We start from the raw sequence: 18,123 nt of genomic DNA, 5'->3' as shown, positions 1-18,123 counted from the left end.
GTGATACCTTCAGTGGGAATTTGGAATAAGCAGCAAAGGCATCCATTCTCACTTCATCAGTTCCTTTTTTTTTTTTTTTTTAATGTATTTCTCACCAGTGACAGGTGGTGAAATGTCATCATTGTGGGTAGGCGAAGGATGGGATTTAAAAATTTTCACATAATGACATAGTGTGTAAAGAGATCTGAAGGCACAAATAACTACCACCGCCACCATCACAACAACAAAGAAAGCGAGGTAGCACTTGTGAACTCTTGTCCTGTGCTCAACAAGCACCAGGCACGTAGCACGCACTCAGTACATGCTGTTTTCGATATTGTGAATAAACAGATCTCACAGAAGCCCTGCTATTTCTCAGTGTTATCTTTAGTGGAAATAATGTACAGCTGTCAAGGTAGTAAGTGGCCTTGCCTGTTCCATCATCATGATAGTGTTCCCAATCAGTTAAAAACCATGATGTTCATTGAGAAGCATTGGCCGGGTGGGGGTGGTTCGTGTATCAGAGAGGCATCATTCCATTGGTGACAGGATCCCAGGATGCATTTACATTTGTTCTGTCATTTATTTGTCAGAAGAAACCTTGTATTTTCTTTTTTTTTTTTTTCTGCTCTGACCCTGACACTTTCATTTATCTCACATATAACGTGTTTTTCCAGGTTCTATGTTAGAATTTGCTGTAGGTTTGTGATTTAACATGATTTCACACTACATAACCTTTCTCCTTTCTTTTGCTTTCATCTGTTCCTGTTTCTTCCAAATTGTTGTTTGCAAACTTGTCATTTGGTTCTAAAAGGAAATTTGAATCTGATCCAAAACTTTTGTAAATTTTATGATTAAAAAGCTAAATAACTCATATGTGGAGTTATTATCAAGTTAAACTGATTTTGCTATGGGTAATAATAGCTCATATTTATAACATTTTTCAGTGATTGAACAAAATCATTACATTTGTTATCCTCTTAATAAGTGTATGTGGGTGGTATTTTTTTTCCTCAGAATTATCCCTTTGAAGGATATAGTGTACATCATTTCTGATTCACATGTATAAAATGCCTAATTGGATTAGGGCCGTGGATATATTTATATTAACAATTGTGTTGAGAGGGAATGTTTACTTGTGTATGTATGCACATATGTGTATAGTTTTTTAAGAAAACATTTCTTCTATATTTGGGTGGTTTTTGCCCTGTAAGCAAATACAAGTTTATATCAGGAAAGGTTGTTTGAGGGAGGGAAAGTGATGGAGATAAAGTGGTAAGAGATGAAGAAGAATGAGTAGACACAGCCTAAGTAACAGAGCTGTGACTTAGGTGTGACAGGTAGGAAAGGGGGGGGAAAAAGCAGGAAGCATCATCAAATCATAGACTTGATTTCTCCAGGGTTTTAGATGCCTAGAGAGATTTTTTCCCTGAGGCATTAACATTGGGAGAGCCTTGGCCATCCATCCATCTGTGCATTCTTCATCTTTCCTTGAACACATGCAGAGCCTCCTCTATGTAGGCAGTATGTTTTACCTTGACCAGCACACATCCTGATGAATGGTAACACATACAGGCAAAATGCATGGTTTGGAAACACCAAGGGGAATGCTAACTTAAGCAGTTTCTTATTTGATAAGGTTTTGTTGGTTTCCTCGTGTGTGACAGGCAGATTGCTAAATGCTTGGGATATGAAGGTGCAAAAGGCAGAAGTCCCCAACATTACAGTGAGGGAGACAGTCGAACAAGTAAATAATAATAATAATAATAATAATAATAATAATAATAATAATAATAGGCTGGCAGATATATGTATCTAAAGGAAAGGAAATTATTGGGATAACCTACTTTAGATTTTGTGGTTAGGGTGCATGAGATGCCTTAGAGCCAGGTGAACTGACAGGTGAAAGTCAAGAAAGAAACAACTGTGCTCAGAGTGACAAGGGAAAAGCATCCCAAGGGGACCAGACACTACAGCCAAGGTGCTGAGGTGGGATGGAGCTTGGCACACTCCCATGCTCCCAGAAATGCTTCTTGAGCCTGAAGCTTGGTGGGCAAGGCTGAACACAGACTAAGTTGGGATGGCAAATGGGGAGAGGAGCCAGGTCATGTGAGGATTATATTTTAAGTGCAAATTTAAGTGTGCAGCAGGCAGTTTTAGCAAGTGAAAACACAGGGCATCTGCTTAAATTTGACTCTTTGATAACTAACATGTGCTTTGTTTGCACAAGGATGGCCCAACTACTGCATGGGGTATATATATGTGTGTATATATATATATATATATATATATATGGCAATTATATATATAATTCTTATATCTGTATATACCTGCCAATTATATATATATATAATTCACTCAAATATATATATAATATACATAATATATATATTTCATTCATTTGTTTATGAGAGTTAAGGTTAACTGGCAGTCCTGTAAGTGGGCCCAGATATGATCTGACTCATGTATGTGAACATCAGTCTTCTTGGTTGCCTTGCTGAGTGTCTCACTTGCTATTCCTAGGAGTTCCAGAGGGAGCATCAGGAGCCTTCTACATGGTTCACTGTATTAATCACAGGGTGGTTTCCAGGAGACTCTCTTTTCCTTCCTACTACTCTTAGGTGAGCTGCCTACCTTCTCCACATCTTTTGGGTCTCTGCCTAAACACAGGTCCTCCTGAGAAATGCACTCTTCTTTACCCTTAGAAGCTCCTTTGGGTGTTCCCTTCTATGCAGTACCAAAGATCCCTCTCCTTCCTCTGGCAAAGCATTTATGCCATGTGTTTTAATAGCTTCTCCTCTGCCTTCCCCAAGGACTAGGAACCATCTGAGAGCACAAAATGTATCTTTTTCCTTGTTGATTTTCTGGCATCTAGCCCAGGGCCTGGAACAATGGGCAAGCTCTGTGAATGCCAGGTGAATGGGTGAATTAACTGTGTCTGCCTCTTTCGACTAACTCTTGGGTCAATAAGCACAGTCTTCTGAGTCTAATTTCTGAGATACCAGTTGCTGAGGTGTTTATTTATTGAGCACTCCTTGATACCAGATACTATGAAAAATTTTCAAGACATTTGAATCAAGGTCTCTGTCTTTAAGGAGGCTGTACGTGAGTTGAGAATATGAGATTATCTGGAGTACAGAGGGTGAACAAAACCATAGAAAGTATTAGAATGTTAGAATAGGTAGTAGAGTCAATAAGACTTAGAGATCATTTACCTGGATTTCACAGACCAGGAGGATATGTGAAAGAGCTTGGGATAGGAGGTCTGAGAACTCTCTGGAATTATGTGCACAGTGTTAGATCCACATGTTCCCTTCTAGTGAAAAAGTTTAGAGCTTTGATCAGTTCTTGAAGGGGAGGTTCCCAACTCCAGTCAGCATGGTTGAGAATCATCTGCTGTAAGTGCAATAGACATCCATGGTGGACAAAAGATCCAAATGTGAAAGGTGAAACTATGAAACCATGAGGAGAAAATTTATGAAATTTCTTTATAATTTCATGTAGGGGTAGGATTTCTTAAAATAAGATGAAACTTGAAGAGGAATTTAAATAATAATTAAAGATTTGTGTTCAATGAAGAAAGCCATGGAAAAATTAATAAAGGACAAACCAAGAGAAAATATTGAAAATATTTATAATAGCTGACCAAATATTTATCCTTAGATACACTGTTTTTATTTCTGCTTCTTAGTGAACAGAAATTTAAATGGGAAAAGGATATAAATGGACATTGTAGAAAAAGACTTGAATGGCTAATACTTTTTTTGAGAGAGATATTCAGTGCTATTAGTATTCAGAGATGTTACTGTTAAAATGAAAGATGTTATCCCCATTAGGTTGGTTAAAAAAAAATTAGAAAGTCAGGGAAAATTAACTATCAATGAGGGTGCGTGAAAACAGGAATTTTGAGGTTGTTTGGTATGACAAAGAATTAGAAACAACCTATCTTAAGCTGTCAATAGGAGAATAGAAAAGGAGAAGTTTAGTGTATGCTTACGATAAGATAATGTGTAGTAGTTGGTGGAATTAAAATCTAGAGCAGCACTGTCCAGAAGAAATGTAATGTGAGTCCTATGTGTTATTTCAAGTTTGTTGGTCCACATTAAAAAAGAACAAAGAAATAAGTGAAATTATTTTTAATATTCTGTTTTATTTAAGCCAATATATCCAAAGTGTTATCATTTTGACATGTTAGTATACAAATGATTAGAATATTTTACATTCCTTTTATGTACTAAGTCTTCAAAATTTGGTGCATACTTGATATAGCATATCTCAATCAGATGTTAAATTTTTATTGGAAATACTTGACCCTTATTTCTGTGTTTAAATTTCATAAAATGTACAGCTGAAAAAATAGAGTTGCATACTCAAGGTGTTCCAAAAATACTTAAAAATGATCTAATAATAGAATAAGATACCAATTTTTAAATTTAAATTGGATTAAATTTCAATTAAAATTAAGAATTCACTCCCTCATATGCATTACCCCATTTCAAGTACTCATTAGCTAAAGATGGAGAGCTACAGCAAGCTATATAGATGTTTTCCATAATATAATGGTGAAAGAAAAAAATAATAAGAACAAGATTTATAGAAAAATACCATTTAAATAAACTGAACATATACCAAAAAAATCAATACATTTTTATAATGAGATACATGGAAATATTTGGAAAGAATCTACTTCTATCTATAGGGTGAGATAGCATGAGATTAGGAAGGGGGTATCTGAAGGGAAAACATAAGTACAACCTAGACTGTTAGAGTGCTCTGGTTCAAGGAGCTTACCCAGCTCAGTTCTAAGGTGAGAACAAAAGCAATAAGAAGTACGTCCAGACAATGGAATATCACTCAGAGCTAAAAAGAAATGAGCTATGAAGCCATGAAAAGACATGGAGTAGTCTTAAATGCATTTGACTAAGTGAAAGGGACCAGTCAGAAAAGGCTACCTACTATATGATTCCAATCATATGACATTATGGAAAAGACAAAACTGTGGTGACAATGAGAAGATCCATGGTTGCTAGGGATAGTGAAGGAGATGAATAGGTAGAGCACAGTTGACTTTTAGGGCGGTGAGAATACTCTGTATTCATACTGTCATGATGAATATACATCCTTATACATTTGTTCAAGTCCACAGAATGTCCAACACCAACAGTGAACCCTAGGTAAACTATGCACTTGGGATGATTATGATGTGACCATGTAGGATAATCCTTGGTAATAAATGTCCCACTCTGGTGAGGTGATAATGGGGCAGCTGCAGATATGTGGAGACAGGGTATGTGGGTTATTATAACCTTTGTTGTAAACCTGCTCTTAAAATGTGAAGTATTCAAAGATATTTTTAAAAGACCAGTGAGAATCAGCTGTGCTCAAAACAGTGACAGCATTGGAATTTTAATGCACAATTGTGGTTTCATGATCACATTTCCAAATACCTCAGTTGAAGTTTCTTCTAGAACAGCAAACTGAATCATACCGGCAACTCCCAAACACAGCTGATGTCATCAGAGGATATTTTGATGAAAAAAATCAGAGAACATTTGCCTCTTCACTCCTGTGATAAACATAGTTTTTAAGCATCACATTCTCACAACCTTTTGATAATGGAAAATGCAAAATAAGGCCTTATATAACTAAGCTCTTAGAAGCCAGGGGGTACTACAACAATTGACATACTATTGTGCTTTATGAAACATTATTACGATATTTGTGATGTAAGGGGCCAATTTGTTTCTCCCAAATCCATATTGAATTCCTAACCCTCAGTATGTCAGATTATGACTGTATTTGGAGACAGGTATTTAAATATAAGTAATTAAATTAAAATGAGGTCCTTAGAGTGAGTCCTAATCCAGTCCTTATAAGAAGAGATTAGGATACAGAGACCCAGGGATGTGCTTATACATAGGGAGAACCATCTGCAAGTCAAAGACAAGGGCCTCAAGATAAAACAAACCTGTTCACACCTTGATGTTGGACTAACAATCCCCAGAACTGTGAGAAAATAAATTTCCATTATTTAAGCCATCTCGTGTGTTATTTTGTTATGGCAGGCCTAGCAACCTAATACACCTGCACCTTAAAATATATTAAAAATAAAATAGCTGGAGAATCAGTGTAGCAGTAAGAGCGGGAACTCTGAAGTCAGATAGGTTGGTCCCTTAAATTCATTCTGCAAATTACTAGTCCTGGGCTTCTTAGCATGCAACTTTCTGGCCTGTGAAATAGGAATGGTAATTGTACCTGGTAGGATTATTGGGAGAATTAAGTGAGTGCATGGAAATAATTGCTGTATAAATGTTAGCTGTTATTATGATCTTGTGATTGGATGCTGTGCTCTGGTTGTCATAGTTTCACTGTGCACGTAGAGTAAATGTACCCCAAGAGCTAGGGTGACTATCAATTCATTACATGTATAGCTTTAAAAATCATAAAGAGATTAGTTTGTGAACTGCTGTCTGGTTTGTCCATTATCTTCAGTGGTTCACTCTCAGAAAACATGACTTTGAATTGACTAGCTAGAATTCTGAAAGTGAACATGATATATTTTGAGTTTTCTTTTAGGAACTAATGTGGCAAGTGTAAATGCATATAGTTAAAATGGGCACGGGGAGGATAGAAACACCAGCCCCAGCAGTTAGAAGCTTAACAATATGCAATGGCCTGTGTAGCCTTCTGGGCAAGCACCAGCCTCCGAAGGACCGGCAACGTAACTATATGGATTCTGTTTTGTTTTATCTGTGAAACTATTTTTCCTCTGCAATGAATTGAGGACAGAATTAGCCTTCCCAAATCAGAGGACATTACTATAATGTGCCTGCATTTTAAATGCAACAAATTCTTTTTTTTTAAAAAGATTTTATTTATTCATGAAAGACAGAGAGAGAGAGAGAGAGAGAGAGAGAGAGAGAGACAGGCAGAGGGAGAAGGAGGCTCCCTGTAAGGAGCCTGACGTGGGACTCGATCCTGGGTCTCCAGGATCACATCCTGGGCTGAAGGCAGCGCTAAACCGCTGAGCCACCCAGGCTGCCCAGAATACAACAAATTCTTAAGCAAAATATCACTATGTGAATGCAAGCTCTTCGAGGTGTTTAAGTTGGTTACCTTTGCACATCAAGCTCTAGGAGATAAAAGTGGGCACTTAATAGTCACTGGATATGTTGCAAATATCCCTGTTTATATGCTCAATTTCCTAAAATCACATAACCTTTTGCTATCTTGTAATACATAAAAGGGATGGTTGGATCTGAGAAAGCTGTTACTATGTCGGATAAACAAGTCACAAAGTTCCATTTAAAGTACTTACGCCCTGCATGGCAATAAGCCTTAGAGTGGGGGTGGAAGCTTGCGTCAGTAAGCCTAGTCTCACTTTTGGCATATTTCTCAAGAACATCTCTGATTCAAAAAAGGCCTCTAAACCTGTTTTTTTAGAGCTCAAATATTCTTCTACCCATAAACATTACTATCTCTGTTTTGGTGATGTCCTGCCTTCCTCCTTCCCTCTTCCCCTGTTCTGTTTCCTCCTATCAGGATGCTTCTCATTCAAGGGTCCTTTGTCAACCAGAAGCAGGCTCTGTTTGTCTTTTTTATTCCTGCTGTCCCCCCTCCTACTAAATTTGTGAACAAGTTCTAGTGTCCATGAAAGTGGAGAACTAATGGGCTTGCCTAGAGGCAGTCATATATACTTTGGACAGGTGCTGCACAAACCTTTGTGGTCAGCTTGCTGAGAGACCTCTTCAATTCCGGCTTGTAAACACTGATGGCAGGCTGGTCTGCACAGGTGCTGCCAGGTGCTAATTATTGCATCGACAGACACAGCTGGCCTGCCCATGCTGGCTGAATCGATTGGTATTCTGTTAGAAATCCACCTGTTCGTTGACTCCCTGTATTTGCCTAAATTCAGCATTTGATTCTGCAGAGTGATCAAACTGGCCATGTATGAGATGGTAACAGCTAGGAAAAAAAAAAAAAAAGAAGGCACTGGAACTAGTAAATGAAGCATATGAAAAGCAACTTTGCTAAATGTTTCTGTTGTGTCAGATACTTATTCTTAATTTACCCAAATGATCCAGTATCTGTCATTATTCACATATGAAATATTAGGTGAAAGATGAAAGATGAATCCATACATACTTCTAGAAATGCAAGCTTATTATTATTAATTATAGAAGAAGAAAATTTTTGAAGGGACTATGGCTTGACTATAACCAAAAGTTAGAGTTCCCAGTAGAAGTACGTGGACTCTTCACACTAATCCTCCTTCCTGAGCTTCAGATCCTAGGAGCCAACTTCTTGCTGTTGATCCCTATGTAGATGAACTTCATATGCCTTTCCATCCCTACTCTTCTCTGAAAGTCTCCTTCTCAGCCATTCTCCATTGCAATTTTTCCAGCAACTTCGAAATCATCCATGTCCTCTCTCTTCTTCATCCCTCCATTCAGTAACATAACCCATCCTTTCAATTCTGCCCCATAAATATTCCTCAGCTATGTCCACTTTCTTTTATCCCCAAGACACAAGCCTTGAAGGGAAAAGGGGGAGAGAGGGAGAGGTGGAAGGAAGGGAGAAGGGAGAAAGAGTTATTTTACCCTCTTTTCTTTAAAAAAAATTTAATTGTGGTAAAAAACATAACATGAAGTTTATCATCTTAACCATTTTTAAGTATACAATTGAGTAATGTTAAGTATGCTCACATCCTACAATAGATCTCTAGAACTTTGCAAAATTAAAATCCATACCGATTATTTTTTTTAAGTATTTATTTATTTATTTATTTATTTATTTATTTGAGACACACAGAGAGGCAGAGACACAGACAGAGGGAGAAGCAGGCTCCAAGCAGGAAACTCGCTGTGGTACTCGATCCCCAGACCAGGGATCATGCCCTGAGCCAAAGGTAGATGCTCAACTGCTGAGCCACCCAGGCGTCCCAATCCGTACCCATTAAACAATAATTCTTTCTCTCTTTCTTTTTCTCTTTCTCTTCTTTTCTTTGTCTTTCTCTTTTTTGTTTCTGTTTCTTTTTCCTCTCCTCTTTCCTTCCTTCCTTCCTTTCCTTCCTTTCCTTCTTTCCTTCCCTCCATCTGCCAATGGTCAATGTGCACCATGGACAAGTACAATGAGAGATAAAACTTTGGATCAGTGTAATATTAGTTTATCAGTGTCTACATATTTTGAGGTTCCTAAATAAAGAGTTTCTTTTTTTAAAAAAAAAAGAGTTTTATTTATTTATTCATGAGAGACAGTGAGAGAGAGAGGCAGAGACATAGGCAGAAGGAGAAGCAGGCTCCCTACAGAGAGCCCAGTGTGGGACTCGATCCCAGGACCTCAGGATCATGCCCTGAGCCAAAGGCAGACACTCAACCACTGAGCCACCCAGTTGTCCCTAAGTGATGAGTTTCAAGGGAGATCATTCATTCATCAATGGCTCTGGCCTTGCAAGTTCACAGTGATCCCATGACGTGGCATGGGGACTCTTCCCAGCATTTTCACCAGGTGCCTACATGGCCTTAATTGCAACAATATGAAGAGAAAATGATCTAGAATAGGCGCTATTGCTTGTTTTTACAAATTAATCATTTAGAAGAGAGCTCGTGGTAATGGAGTGAGAAATAGGATCTGGATGTGAGTCTCCTTTCCATTATTTGTTTGTGACCATTTGCCACCAAAATCCTGCATCATAAGAACTATTGTTTTTTATGTAGTAGATTATATTTGGGGGCCTATAGGAAGATATTCTTGTTCTCCTTCTTTTCTTCCTCTCCCTCCTCCTCCTCCTCTTCCACATCGTCAGCAGTTACACTATCGTGACACATAGCCAAGGTGTTCTGGCAGTAGAAAAAGCAAGGGGGATGATAGTTTTTTGCAACGTTGTAGGGAAGCCAAACCCTGGACATACATATGAAAGTCATTGAATGATGTTCCAGGAGCTTCTGCATTTTTCAGTAGTGCCATCTCCTACTTAGAAGTGTGAAGCCATTGTCCCAAAACTTTCCATGATGCTAGTGGGTAAAGGTTTATAGAGTTAAAACTTTTAAGTCATTTTCATAAAAGGCAGCTCATCTATCAAGTCTTATTTGTTCTATTATAATCAAAGATCTGTCAGATCCTCAAATAAACCCATATTTTCGTGATTTTAGGGTTATACTTGGCTATAAAATTTCCTCTGGGCTACAAAGCAGCACATGTAATGTGTTCGGGAATAAATTTTTTTTTTCAGAAGTCAAAGGAAAAAAAAAATCAATTCAACTGGTTTTGACTTATAACAGTAAAAAGAAAAATTGAAAGTATTGGATTTTGGATAAGTACTTTTGCTTCACAGTTTGAGGGTTGAGTGGATGTTAAAATATCACTCACCACATTGGCCAGTCATTTGGATTATTCTGTTTTACTATTTCGGAGCTATAAAATCAACCAAGTAATTAAGTGGGCTGCACGTTGTCAGATGTTTCACATAAAGAACCATTAGGCTTTTCAACACATCAAATACTAATCAGTTGGCTCAGGCTTTCTTTGGTTGAATATGTTATGTCACAGATGTAGACATGAGAAAAAGCCACAAGTTTCTTTCTAATGAGTACAAACTTTATTGCTAAAGGATTAGTACTAGTCATAGATTTTTTAAGATCAAAATAGATATTTCATCTATACATATACAACACATCCATTCTATATATGTAAATACACATGTATATGTATACACATGTACACACATAATACACACGCAGTATTGGGCAATTGACAAATTCTGAGGTTAAATGAGGCAGTATTGCATAGGGGTTAAGAATGTCGGATTTTTGTTCAGAGAACAAGAATTTAGATTTTACCTTCACTATGTGTTAGCTGGTGGCTTTAGCAAAACACCTAATCTCTCTGAGTGTTAGTTGTCTCATCTGTTAAATGGAGCTAATAATAACATTCTTATATCATGAAAATGGCTTTAAATTTTGCATGGTAAGTGCCTGGCACAATTCTAAAAACATAAGTCTTAGAAAAAATGAGTGGTACTATTACTTTTCCCATTACTAACTAAGCAAATATTATGAGTGGTTGGGCATCATTAATCATTTACATACAACTTGATTAATTATCATGGGCTTAATGTCCCGAGGAAATTGGTGAAGGCAGACTAGTCACATCTATGCATACTGCACACTTCTCTAGTAGTATTTAGTATTGCTGCTACTTCTAACTAGGACAAGGGGAAGGAAAGAGAAATCAAATGCTTTCCACAACTTGAAGATTAGTGTTCCAGCTCATCTTGGTGGAGGGAGTGCCACCAAGAGAAGCTAGGTTCAATAGCATGGACTTTGCATTTTATTCCTCTGTTTTCCCCCAACATAGCATAGTGCCTGGCACAGAATAGATGCTTAAATGAAGCAACCAACAGAGAAATGTGTGGTGATAGCATCTTTCCTCTTTGATAAATAACTTTTGAAAGTCAGAACTTTTTTATGAGTTGAATTACATCCCCTCCAAAACAAGGTATACTGGAATCCTAATTCCAAGTGTCTCAGAAAGGGGCTATATTTGCAGATAGCGTCTTCGCAGAGGGAAGCCAGTTAAAATGAGGTCATTAGGGCTGGCCATAATCCAACATGACTGGTGTTCTTGTTAAAAGGAAAATTTGAATTCAGACACAGGAACATACACAGAGGAAGATGATGGGGAGAGATACAGAGTGAAGACAGCCATTTGGATGTCAAGGACAGATCCTTTCCTCACAGCCTTTACCTGAGGAACCCATCTTGCCACCATGTTGATTGTGGACTTCTAGCCTCCCAAATAGATTATATAATAGATTTCTTTGTTTATTCTGGCCACCCAGTTTGCGGTGCTTTTTTCTGGTAGAGCTAACAAACTAATACAGTCCAGACACAACCAAGGATCTATTAAGGTTAGGATTATTGAAGAATGGAAAAAAAGTAAGATACTTGATATTACATTTTCCATTTGGCAAGTTAGGTCAGTGTAGGTATATTTGTAGCACTCGATGTCAGTGTCAGCACCTGAGGACAGGGAGCTGGTTCTGCTAAATTTCAAATGTCTTATCCTGAGAGATTGGTTGAACATAAAGGGTTCAGGGAAAACCTAGAAGAAATATCTCCTACCCATCTGCAAGAGGTGTGTTGATATACACCTGGCAAAAGTGAGTCCTCCTTTAAGAAGGGTATTTGGAAATAGACCATGATTACAGAAATATAGAGACAGGGAATGTTACTTATATCCAATTCTTCTTTAAAATGTGGATTTAAAAAAAAGCTTAAATAAAATATTTCTTAGAAAGGAGAATAAGAATTAGGAAAAATAAAAATAGGATATGTATAGAAAAATGATTTGAGTAGATTTTTGGTTAAGAATGAATAAATCTTTCTTCTAAACCTGTCCTTCTCTCAACCTGTGTCCCAAAACACCTGTGGAAATTTTAGAGACCATTTTGTGTACTGATAAACAAAACTTCTCAATAATTGGGAAAATAATGACAGAAAACAATGAAGTCCAAGCTTCTTCCATGAGTATCCTACCTGAGTCTTAGTGGTGTCCTGTCCCCATGACAGCTGTCAGCTCATGTGCTGAAGGCTGACAGAGTGGGATCTCATACCGATTGGCATGCCAGAATTAATAAAGCCATAAATTGAAGGCAAATTCTAATCCAGTGTTCCTTGCCTTCTTCATTGGCCTAAAGGTAAATAGGTCTGTAGCTAATTAACTTAGAGTTTCTTTGAGAGGCTTGATTCCATCACCAGGGCAGTAATTACTATTCAGGGCACTACTATACTTTGATGTTTGCCTGAAGTGTAAATTATTAGTGTCTGAAAGAAGTCATTGGCCCAAAAGGAAAACATAAGAAACCAAATAAAAGAAGGATCAAAGTAGTTCTGAGCTGATTTTCCTCTCCTCCTCAGAGTGCATCATCCGGGCAGTGATGCCCTCTGACATTGGAAGTGCCCCCTGTGGATGAGGTTCCAGAAGCGTGATATTTGTACTCTTCTCCCTAGGGTCATGGCAGGTGTGGTAGCATAGGTTGCTAATAGGCTAGTGGTGAAGAGGTGGGACATGTAAAAGTATTGCATGTACAGGAACTTCTTGTTTGGTGACTTGATTTTAAATGCATCAGAAGTTTCTCTATTCAGAGAAATCCTTCAAGGATATATTTTATGTACATATTTGTCACTGCTAGTTTGTCTCCTTTTTAGATTCCCTTTTCAAGATTTTAGGAGAACCATGGGTTTGATGCTGTGAGTTTGGAATACAACTTGAGGCCATATGGTGCTTTATGCCTAACCCAGAGTTGCATTCAAGGATTATAACTCAGATGCTTAGGGTTGATTAAAAAGAAATCTAGTCTTTATTTGAATATCTCAGAGAAAGAGGAACTAGTTCATTCTGCTCCATAGCATTTCTCCACTCGCCAAAATTCTGGGCCCCTGGAGCTGCTCCAGAGCCCTTCAGACACCAGCTCCCCAGTCTCTCACTCATTCTTGTTCAGCCTGCTTTTTCATCCCCTTCCCCTCCTGCAGTCCTGAATCTTCATTAATACAGACTTAGCTCCCTCTAGAATGAGATTGACAGGGTAAGTGTGAAGACGATGGGGAGGCCACATGTGAATGGCATGGCCCCGTTCCACCATACTCATTATAATTTAATTATGCTGTGAAGAAAGGAAAGTGAAGAAAGAAGGCAATTAGCATTTATTAGGTGCCCTGATTGTTATGATACTGAACTGAGTGTGGTGGATATGTTTCCATGTGTCCCCAAAGACTATTGATAGGTGCAGATATACACCGGTTTGGGGGGCCTTTCATTACCCGAGGCATCTCTGCTCACTGTTGTATTTTCTTCCTCTGTTATGCCTAGCATATATTCCGTTCTCCGTAAATAGTTACCAAATGAATCAAATAATGAGTGGGCCAGTGACTCTCAGGGCAAATTTGTGAACTTGTATAATCTATTCCACCTCGTAGATGAAGATACTTAGACCCTGAGAAGCTAAATACTTTGCCAAAGTTAAGATTGCTCCAAAGTGGCAGTGCTAATGCTTTCAATTCAATATATTTGGTTCAAAGACTTTTCTACTAGATCACATCATCGGAGTCTTCCCCCATTGTTTGCCCATTGTAAGAGTATTGAATTCACCAAGCAAATACTTGCTAGGGCAATCTTTTGCTTTGCTGCTACTAAAATATTTCTGTTATAATGACAGGGGTAGAATGCAAGACTAATTGAAAGTGAAGTATTTAGTACAACTTTATATACAAAAGATCCTGGACTAATGATGAACCAGCTCTCAGTTATATCCTAATTAGCTGTTTTTTTTGATTATCTGCATTCTCCAGGAATTCTTGTCCTATCACCTCAAATTGTAAAGGTTTGTGACATTAGACACAATCTAAACCAGTAGCTTTTAAACATTTCCTGTTCCGTTTTTCACTGATAAAGTCTTTGGTCAAAGACTATCTAATGTGAACACCAAATGTATAATACTGAGAATAGTGAAGTTGCCCAGAGGAAGGGAGAAAGGCTCTCAGAGCTGTGTGTTGTCCCTTCCCTTCAGACTTAGACTTCTCAGAAGAGAGCTTCACAACCACTGACATAAACAAATGTTCTTAATTTTTTTGATAAGGACATAGGAACAGGTAAACTGGTAAAGTTGGGAATTATTATAGTCTCATTGGGAAAGTTATAGAATTATTAGTGACCCGGGAGGGTTTGAGAAGTCAATCTAGAGCATTTTGTACTGTGCTACTGAACAACCAGAATAGCAGCAGCACATCCTTATTGATCATTTATTATGTCAAGCACAGGGGGATCCCTGGGTGGCGCAGCGGTTTGGCGCCTGCCTTTGGCCCAGGGCGCGATCCTGGAGACACGGGATCGAATCCCACATCGGGTTCCCTGCATGGAGCCTGCTTCTCCCTCTGCCTGTGTCTCTGCCTCTCTCTCTCTCTCTCTCTCTCTCTCTCTCTCTGTGTGTGTGTGTGTGTGTGTGTGTGACTATCATAAATAAATAAAAATTTATATTATGTCAAGCACAGTGTAAAGGGCTTTACACTCACTTTCTCAGTAAATCTTTTTGATAGCTCACGAGAGAGGTGTTATTATCCCCACTCCATGAATAGTGAAACTGAGATACATAGTAGTTAATCAAACTGACCTAAAGTCAGATGGCCAGAAAACAGAGGATGGCCAGAGCCATGCTCCGGATTCCTAGTTCTACTTTCCCACTCACTACCACTTGATGACCCACGTAAAGCCATGAATTCTCTTTCAATTAACTTAAGTATCTTTATAGTTGTCTTAATCACTTCTTCCCACCCCTACTACTTGCCGTGAAATGTGGGGCGGTGGTTCCTGGAATGATTTGCTCATTGAGACACACATTGATGTAGGTCCTTATGTGTTGGCCAGAGTTGCCTGTGGTTCTGTTCATCTTCACCCATCAGCTGAATCTGTACCCTTCCTCTCTCTCTCTCTAAACAGCTTGAGCTACACCTTATATGTAACAGCATCACTTGTTGTGGTGTGGAACCATGGTTAAGAATCACTGCCCAAAAGCATCTTATCCACAGAGAAGGTGATTTCGCATTGTGTAGCATTCCCACAACAGCCCTGCCCTTTAGACTGAGAGAGTAGCCCTGCATCTGCCCACATTCTAGACAGCAGGAATTGTTCCCTATTATCCTAAAGTACAGTTCTCTAAGTTATATTTGCCACAGTCTTCAGTCTTCTGCTTATCTGACACAGCCAACTCTTCTTCTGGAGATCTGGTGTTTCTCCTGAGTTTCCAGATACCTTCCATTCCTCCTATTTTCTCCTGTCCTGGAAACTTCTCTTTAGTGCCCTTTGTGGGGTGCTGCTCCTCAAATGAATTTGGCAAAATGTTGGAGTTTCTCCTGGCTCTATTCTAGGTTCCCTTCTCATCTTATAGCTGATCCAGAGAACATTTACTGTTCTGTGGCCACCAGAGAACTGGCTAGATGTCAGCGTATATGACCTCTGCTGACAGAGGTGTTTGTCTCATTTGCTCATAGCTATGTCTCTAGTGCCCAGCATAGCATTTGTCTCATGATAGATACCTGGTAAATATTTGTGGAATGAATGGTCAGCCTGTCCTGAATTGATTCAGCTTCAGAGCTTTGTCATTTTCTACTTAAGGTTTGTTCTAGCAAAATCCCCAAAGAAAGCTAATGCCCCCGGGAAAGAAAAGAAAACATCTCTCTACACAGATATTGCTAGGGCTAATTGTTCAAAGTGAAGTGTTGTGCCTCTGTAAAAGTCACTGGTACTCCAGAGAAAGTGATGCAGTATTTGAATTATAATCAGTGTTCAGATACTACAATTTTACTTTTAATACTAGTTTTAGCCAAGTTAATGTTTTCCAAGACTGAGTCTGTTGTAGTCTAGGGTTTTAAGTTAACAAATATTTCTTTCTTCCAATTCAGTTGGTAAACCTGGTAGGCAGCAGACTTTGGGATTTGGCTTTTATTTTTCAGATAATTTTGCAGATTATATTGCTTGACTGCAGCTTATAGTGCTCTGGCTTGACTTCTCTCCTTTATACATGTGGGTGACCAATGTGGTAAAGATGGTAGATTGGATTTTCAGAGAGATGGACATATCAAAATAGTCCTATCCTACATGCTCTTACTACAGTGTGAATGATGAAACTCTTCAAGAGGTAAAGTTTATGTTCCCCCCGCTTAAATCTGAGTGGATTTTTGTAAATACCTTGACCAGTAAAATGTGGCAGAAGTGAAGCTGTGTGAGTAAGGATGTAAGAATATGTCCTTAAAGAACTTTGGCTTTGCTTGGTTGTTTCTCTGTCTTGGGACATATGCCTTGGTAACCACAAGACAGCATGTGAGAAATCTGGCCACCCTGAAGTGACCTCCTGGAGATCCACATAAGGATGCTATATAAAGCTAGAGAGGGGTGCCTCCAACTGTGTCTTTCTGGTTCAGGTTCCAGTCATGGATACAGAGACGCTTTCAATATGACCCCAGTCTAGCCACTGATTGTAACTTCGTGAGAGATCTAGAGACAGAATTTCCTAGTGGAGATGCTTCAAAACTCCTGACCTACAGAAACCATGAGAAATAGTAAATAATGAGTGTTATTTAGGTCTCTTGGTTGTGGAGTATTTTGTTACATAGCATTAGAAACCTGGGGCTGTCAGCACTGTGTGTGTTCAATTTTTCATATAGAAATTTGATTATTGTTCAGTTTGGCTTTGTGATCTTGTTTCATACCATGGTAGATGTTTCTCAATGAATATTAATTTTCTTTTCATATTGCTTTCTTCTCTATTGGAACATTCTGCTATAAATTCTTTATCAGCAGCGAGTGACTTTTTCAGCTAAAACATGTATCCCTTTTATTTGTTACCAAAATTTCTCCCTTAGGAATAGTTGGAGCAGAATTCCAGGTGTTTAATGTTTTGCACCTCAATGAAGGCACAACTCATGAAAACAACTATTGAACTGTTATGCATTCATGAATATTGAGACAGTATTACAAATGAAGAGAATTGTACTAGAAACTCTCTGTAGTCATATCTGAAAATATTATTTAATGGTACCTTTTTCTTATTTTGACAAATTTCCAGAGAATGTTTGTATTTGAAGTAGATATTATCAGACTCTTAGAAAAATATACAATACTATCTGTAATGCAGTAAGTTTGGCAGATTCTGTATGAATTAAGCAGTGGTTAATAATTGTAAATAGTCACAGTGTATTCCCACTATCTTATGTTGAATTAAGTAAGAAAGACTTGATTCAGATCAATAATTATGGCACATAAAACAATGAACCCTTTCGAAAATGTAATAGTATAAATTGTGTGTGCTTGTGGAGGTGGTGAAAAACTAAATATAAAATTTGAAAATGTTATAGCTTGAAAACCTAATAATCTATCAGTTATTAAAATATAAAATAGGCAAGAAATCATTGCTCTGAAATTTAATAAGATTTTAAGGTGTTTGGATGATTTTTCCTTCTTAGTATGGAAATAACTCAGTGTAATTTTAGTTACTCAATCTTAAGTAAGCTAAATGGATTAAATGGCCATCTGGATTATTTATCAACTAGGGTGATACTTCCTCATGCCTTTGGTAATATGAAGCAATACAAA

At 38.1% G+C, this 18,123-nt stretch overlaps 1 protein-coding gene across 9 annotated transcripts in view; it reads left to right on the top strand.

Annotated features, from left to right (window-relative positions):
* The window catches only part of FHIT (fragile histidine triad diadenosine triphosphatase), a 1,370,758-nt gene that overhangs the window by 1,070,712 nt on the left and 281,923 nt on the right, over positions 1–18,123 (top strand). The gene's annotated exons all lie outside the window — the stretch shown is intronic.

Source organism: Vulpes lagopus, chromosome 7 (assembly GCF_018345385.1).
Source record: "Vulpes lagopus strain Blue_001 chromosome 7, ASM1834538v1, whole genome shotgun sequence".
Taxonomy (NCBI): Eukaryota; Metazoa; Chordata; class Mammalia; order Carnivora; family Canidae; genus Vulpes; species Vulpes lagopus.
The sequence above is the reverse complement of the archived record's forward strand: the minus strand, read 5'-3'. Positions and strand labels throughout refer to the sequence as shown.